Below are 7,433 nucleotides of genomic sequence, written 5' to 3' on the forward strand. Positions count from 1 at the left end.
CAAAACTCCAGCCGCAGGAAAAAAGTCAGTAGTTAAGAGCTTTCTGGGCTAACGCCGGTTTATAAAGCTCTTAACTACTGTACTCTAAAGTACACTAACACCCATAAACTACCTATGTACCCCTAAACCGAGGTCCCCCCACATCGCCGCCACTCGATTAAATGTTTTTAACCCCTAATCTGCCGACCGCCAACTACGTTATCCTTATGTACCCCTAATCTGCTGCCCCTAACACCGCCGACCCCTATATTATATTTATTAACCCCTAACCTGCCCCCCACAACGTCGCCGCCAGCTACCTACACTTATTAACCCCTAATCTGCCGACCGCAAAGCGCCGCCACCTACGTTATCCTTATGTACCCCTAATCTGCTGCCCCTAACACCGCCGACCCCTATATTATATTTATTAACCCCTAATCCGCCCCCCTCAACGTCGCCTCCATCTGCCTACACTTATTAACCCCTAATCTGCCGAGCGGAACGCACCGCTACTATAATAAAGTTATTCCATCAGCCAATCAGAATATTCCTACCTTAATTCCGATTGGCTGATAGAATCCTATCAGCCAATCAGAATTTGAGGGACGCCATCTTGGAGGACATCATTTAAAGGAACCGTCATTCGTCGTTCAGTTGTCGGCCAGGATGGATGTTCCGCGTCGGAGGTCTTCAGGATGCTGCCTCTCCGCTCCAGATAGATGTCGATAGAAGATGCCGCCTGGATGAAGACTTCAATCGGATGGAAGATCTCTTCTGCCCCGCTTGGATGAAGACTTCTACCGGATCATGGACATCTTCAGCCCCCCGCTTGGGCTTGGATCAGGACGGATTGGTGAACCTGGTATGGTGAAGATAAGGTAGGAAGATCTTCAGGGGCTTTGTGTTAGGTTTATTTAAGGGGGGTTTGGGTTAGATTAGGGGTATGTGGGTGGTGGGTTGTAATGTTGGGGGGGGGGGTATTGTATGTTTTTTTTACAGGCAAAAGAGCTGAACTTCTTGGGGCATGCCCCGCAAAGGGCCCTGTTCAGGGCTGGTAAGGTAAAAGAGCTTTGAACTTTAGTAATTTAGAATAGGGTAGGGCATTTTTTATTTTGGGGGGCTTTGTTGTTTTATTAGGGGGCTTAGAGTAGGTGTAATTAGTTTAAAATTGTTGTAATATTTTTCTTATGTTTGTAGATATTTTTTTATTTTTTGTAACTTAGTTCTTTTTTATTTGTTGTACTTTAGTTAGTTTATTTCATTGTAGTTATTTGTAGATATTGTATTTAATTAATGTATTGATAGTGTAGTGTTAGGTTTAATTGTAGGTAATTGTAGGTATTTTATTTAATTAATTTAATGATAGTATAGTGTTAGGTTTAATTGTAACTTAGGTTAGGACTTATTTTACAGGTAATGTTGTAATTATTTTAACTAGGTAACTATTAAATAGTTCTTAACTATTTAATAGCTATTGTACCTGGTTAAAATAATTACAAAGTTGCCTGTAAAATAAATATTAATCCTAAAATAGCTACAATGTAATTATAATTTATATTGTAGCTATATTAGGGTTTATTTTACAGGTAAGTATTTAGCTTTAAATAGGAATAATTTATTTAATAAGAGTTAATTAATTTCGTTAGATTAAAATTATATTTAACTTAGGGGGGTGTTAGTGTTAGGGTTAGACTTAGATTTAGGGGTTAATACATTTATTAGAATAGCGGTGAGCTCCGGTCGGCAGATTAGGGGTTATTAATTGAAGTTAGGTGTCGGCGATGTTAGGGAGGGCAGATTAGGGGTTAATACTATTTATTATAGGGTTAGTGAGGCGGATTAGGGGTTAATAACTTTATTATAGTAGCGCTCAGGTCTGCTCGGCAGATTAGGGGTTAATAAGTGTAGGCAGGTGGAGGCGACGTTGTGGGGGGCAGATTAGGGGTTAATAAATATAATATAGGGGTCGGCGATGTTAGGGCAGCAGATTAGGGGTACATAAGGATAATTTAAGTAGCGGCGGTTTACGGAGCGGCAGATTAGGGGTTAATAATAATATGCAGGGGTCAGCGATAGCGGGGGCGGCAGAATAGGGGTTAATAAGTGTAAGGTTAGGGGTGTTTAGACTCGGGGTACAAGTTAGAGTGTTAGGTGCAGACGTAGGAAGTGTTTCCACATAGCAAACAATGGGGCTGCGTTAGGAGCTGAACGCGGCTTTTTTGCAGGTGTTAGGTTTTTTTTCAGCTCAAACAGCCCCATTGTTTTCTATGGGGGAATCGTGCACGAGCATGTTTTTGAGGCTGGCCGCTTGCGTAAGCAACTCTGGTATCGAGAGTTGAAGCTGCGTTAAAAATGCTCTACGCTCCTTTTTTGGAGCCTAACCCAGCCTTTATGTGGACTCTCAATACCAGAGTTATTTTTATGGTGCGGCCAGAAAAAAGCCGGCATTAGCTACGCGGGTCCTTACCGACAAAACTCTAAATCTAGGCCTATGGTTTTATTTAATTAAAGTGATAGTAAATCCTAGAATTTATAAAACGCTAGGATTTACTAGTACAACAAATAAAGGGGACTTTCAGTCATGAAGTATCCAATACTAAGGGTTATCTTAGCCAATAGCATGCTAGCTATCCAGCATAATGCCAACTGGCCCGCATAGCTATTGGCTAAGAGTACCTCAGTGCAAAATAGCATTCTGCCGTGGACGGCCTAAGGCACTCAGTGCGGCGAATACTGCAAACAAATAAAGGAACTTTCAATATAAAGTATTTTATATTTCACGACTGAAAGTCCCCTTTATTTGTTGCACTGGTAAATCCTAGCGTTTCACAAACGCTAGGATTTACTATCACTTTAACATTACCACTGGATTTTAAAAGTTTGAGACTTTTACAAACCTAAAACATATTTTTACACAACCTATTAATGCCATATTTTTTCACCTACTTTACCCAGTATTGCTTACCATTGCAATATATAAAATCTATTCCTTCAGTTATTTTTCTTCCTTTAGATAATGTTACATTTGTGATTACATCCTGTTCTCAGACAGGGATGCCTGTTGCTTAGGCATTTTTGAGAGCTTCTCCAATCTTCCCACAAACTGCTGTGTTTCACATCTTGCTCTCCCCATAATAACCTCATCCTCAGCTGCTGGTGACTTGTATTTCACAATAACACAGTATCTAATTATTTGCTTTGGAGACTCCTATAGATTGTAACATATTAAAGAAAGAATTGCTTGAGGAAGAGCATGCAAAGTTCCTCATTTCTTTGTGAACTCTAAACACTTCATTGAGTGTTATCAAAGTCAGAACTTTAAATGTAATTCAGTATTACAGATGTAGAATACTAACATGTATATTGTTTTATTTTTTTACAATCTACTTACTAACTGCTAGATTACGAGTTTTGCGTTAAGAGCAAAAAAGCAGCGTTAAGGCTAATAACGCTGCTTTTTCACTACCGCTGCTATTACAATTCTTGTAAGCACAGCTGTCCCGCACACTTTTTTGGCCGTACCGCAAATTAACTTACGCAATTTGCGTATAGTCTGTTTTCAATGGGACTTCCATAGCGCCGGTATTACAAGCTTTTTTTTAGGCCAAAAAGTGAGCGGTACAGCCTATCCCGCAAGATTCGCAAGATTCGTAACGCATTCTAAAGTCAGCAGTTATTATCTCTTGTAATTTGTTTTTTATTTTGTGCAATTTAGTGTTTTTTTTTTTTGTAATTTAGATAATTGTATTTAATGTAGGTCATTTATTTAATTTAGTGTTAGTGTAACTTAGGTTAGGTTTTATTTTACAGGTAAATTTGTATTTATTTTAGCTAGCTAGTTAGTAAATAGTTAATAACTATTTAGTAACTATTCTACCTAGTTAAAATAAATACAAACTTGCCTGTAAAATAAAAAAAATCCCTAAGCTAGCTACAATGTAACTATTAGTTATATTGTAACTATCTTAGGGTTTATTTCACAGGTAAGTATTTAGTTTTAAATAGGAATTATTTAGTTAATAATTGTAGGTTTTATTTAGATTTATTTTAATTATATTTAAGTTAGGGGGTGTAAGGGTTAGGGTTAGACTTAGGTTTAGGGGTTAATAAATATAGTATAGTGGCGGCAACGTTGGGGGCGGCAGATTAGGGGTTAATAAATGTAGTTAGGTGGTGACGATGTTAGGGGTGGCAGATTATGGGTTAATAATATTTAACTAGTGTTTGCGATGCAGGAGTGCAGCGGTTTAGGGGTTAATATGTTTATTATAGTGGCGGCGATGTCCGGAGCGGCAGATTATGGGTTATTAAGTATAATGTAGGTGTCGGCGATGTCGGGGGCGGCAGATTAGGGGTGTTTAGATTCGGGATTCATGTTAGGGTGTTAGGTATATGGTATTGAAATTGTGTGGTGATACTAATGTCAGACTCAACTGCTTCCCCTAAATCTGATATTCTCCCAAACTCAGAAAATAATGAAAATAGAACGAAAAAGTGGGGGGTGGGGGGCGCTCAAAAGAGAGCTGTGAGTGGGACTATCTTTATTATGTAACTAAAAAAACAATATTTGGTGAAGGGTTGGGTGCATACAATAGTAGCCCAATAAATGCATTTCTGATTAAAAATAATTAGTTGTTGACAATTTATAATGAATATTATAGAAATGGATATAAAGAATAGATGTTATAGGTCTCCAAGGTGTGGGTCTGTGTTATAATTGAACTTGTGTGTCCTAATTAAACTCGTGTGTCCATAGTGGCGGCGATGTCCGGAGCGGCAGATTATGGGTTATTAAGTATAATGTAGGTGTCGGCGATGTCGGGGGCGGCAGATTAGGGGTTAATAAGTGTAATATTAGGGGTGTTTAGATTCGGGATTCATGTTAGGGTGTTAGGTATAAACATACATTTAGTTTCCCCATAGGAGTCAATGGGGCTGCGTTACGGAGCTTTACGCTGCTTTTTTGCAGGTGTTAGACTTTTTTCAGCCGGCTCTCCCCATTGATGTCTATGGGGAAATCGTGCAGGAGCACGTACAACCAGCTCACCACTGACTTAAGCAGAGCTGGTATTGGAGTGCGGTATGGAGCACAATTTTGCTCTACGCTCACGTCTTGTCTTTTAACGCCGGGTTTATAAAAACCTGTAATACTAGTGCTGTAGGTAAGTGAGCGGTGAAAATAACGTGCAAGTTAGAACTGCACCCCTCTTACCGCAAAACTCGTAATCTGGCCGTAAGATATTTTTAAGGGATGTTGAAGTTAAAACTAAAGTTTCATGATTCATATAGAATACAACATGTTAGAAAATGATCCAGGTTACTTGTATTATCAAGTCTTTTCTTATCTTTTGTTGAAATGTATCCCCTTTCAATAATAGAATACATAGGTAGACTCAGAATTGTGCACATAGGGTCAATTCATTTATCAGCATTTTTTTGGATCCTGGTTATAACTAGGGGTCAATTTATTAATGTGCGAGCGGACATGATACAATGTAGTGTATCATGTCCGCTGCACATCGATAAATGCCAACAGCATATGCAGTCAGCATTTACCAATCGGCTGCTAGCAGGGGGTGTCAATCAACCCGATCATATTCGATTGGGTTGATTTCTCAGAGCAGACTCAGAGCAGGCGGACAGGTAAAAAAATACATTAAAAATACATTAAAAAGTACACTTACACTCATAATAACAGCATCTAATAAAAATTATAAAAAAAAAATAATATTGCATACAAAAGTTATAAGGGCTCTAAGATATGAGATCTCGGGTGTTATAAAAAAAAAAAAAAAAGCGGCCAAAGTACTTTAACATAGAGATACATACAGATACATTGCTAAATATGTATTTGTATGTAAATAGATATGTTTAACTATGTATTTACTACAAATATTTAATCCCATGACCCTGCAACATGCTCAGCCCTGGGTACTCACCGGCACCCACAGGAAGCTGTGCTGTCCCCAGAGTCACAGGCAGTTAACCCCAGACAGGCCTGGGTGCAAGAACCATAGGGAAAATTACAAAAAAATTAATACAACACACAGAGAAAGTCCAGCACTCACTTACAAGCTCTCAGATAAGATTTAAAAGCAAAAATGGAAAAGTTAGTTACCGCATCTGGCCAAATGGGACAAGCCCAGGTACCACGTCAAGGTCGTTTCCAATAACTGGGACCCTAAAACAGCCACACAATGCAAGCTCTCAAATCCAACAAACTGGGAACAAGGGAAGGGTGCACAGGCTTATGTAATCACCCTAGACATATACAAAACACGGAAGGGGACTGCACTCTCATACCGGACCGGGTACACAACCCATGACCCTGCAACATGCTCAGCCCTGGGTGCTCACCGGCACTCACAGGAAGCTGTGCTGTCCCCAGAGTAACAGGCAGTTAACCCCAAACAGGTCTGGGTGCAAGAACCATAGGGAAAATTACAAAACAAATTAATACAACACACAGAGAAAGTCCAGCACTCACTTACAAGCTCTCAGCTAAGATTTAAAAGCAAAAATAGTTACCGCATCTGGCCAAATGGGACAAGCTCAGGTACCACGTCAAGGTCCTTTCCAATACCTGGGACCCTAAAACAGCCACACAATGCAAGCTCTCAAATCCAAACAAACTGGGAACAAGGGAAGGGTGCACAGGCATATGTAATCACCCTAGACATATACAAAACACGGAAGGGGACTGCACTCTCATACCGGACCGGGTAAACATCCCATAACCCTGCAACATGCTCAGCCCTGGGTGATCACCGGCAATCACAGGAAGCTGTGCTGTCCCCAAAGTCACAGGCAGTTAACTCAAGACAGGTCTGGGTGCAAGAACCTTCTCTCCGTGGATTATTAGTCTTTTCAATAGAGGTTGAAAAGACTAATGATCCACGGAGAAAAGCTCTTTTGTATGAAGATTCTGCATGAATAGGTGACGTGCCACTTCAATAAAAGCTGACAAGAGACATCTGCAGGGATCGTGGAGTTGAAATCCTCTTCATTATCGAATCGCATAGCCCTGACAACATTATCAACTTGATTTCGCCCAACACTTACCTCATATGATTGAGGTAGAGCCCAGTAAGTACAGTATATAAGCAAGAATAGGATATTGACCAGAAACAAGCCACAATAGGATACGTACTTCAAAGTTTCATCTCTGGGACTCACTAATATCATTATTATTATTTTTCTATATCTACATTCTTGGACTTTGTTGAATATTCACTGTAGAGTGTAATGTGTTATGGATGTGACCACTATTAGAGGTCAAGCATATTAGTGAATTAGAAATACCTGTTACACTATGCAAGCGTAACTCTAGGGGGCACTAGAAGAAATATATAAAACAATCTGTAGGATAATACTGAAGTATAGTAAAAACAATAAACACTTAAAAATAATATAAAATGATCAGATAATAATGTATAAAGACAAAATAATAA

This window comes from Bombina bombina, chromosome 6 (assembly GCF_027579735.1).
Source record: "Bombina bombina isolate aBomBom1 chromosome 6, aBomBom1.pri, whole genome shotgun sequence".
NCBI lineage: Eukaryota > Metazoa > Chordata > Amphibia > Anura > Bombinatoridae > Bombina > Bombina bombina.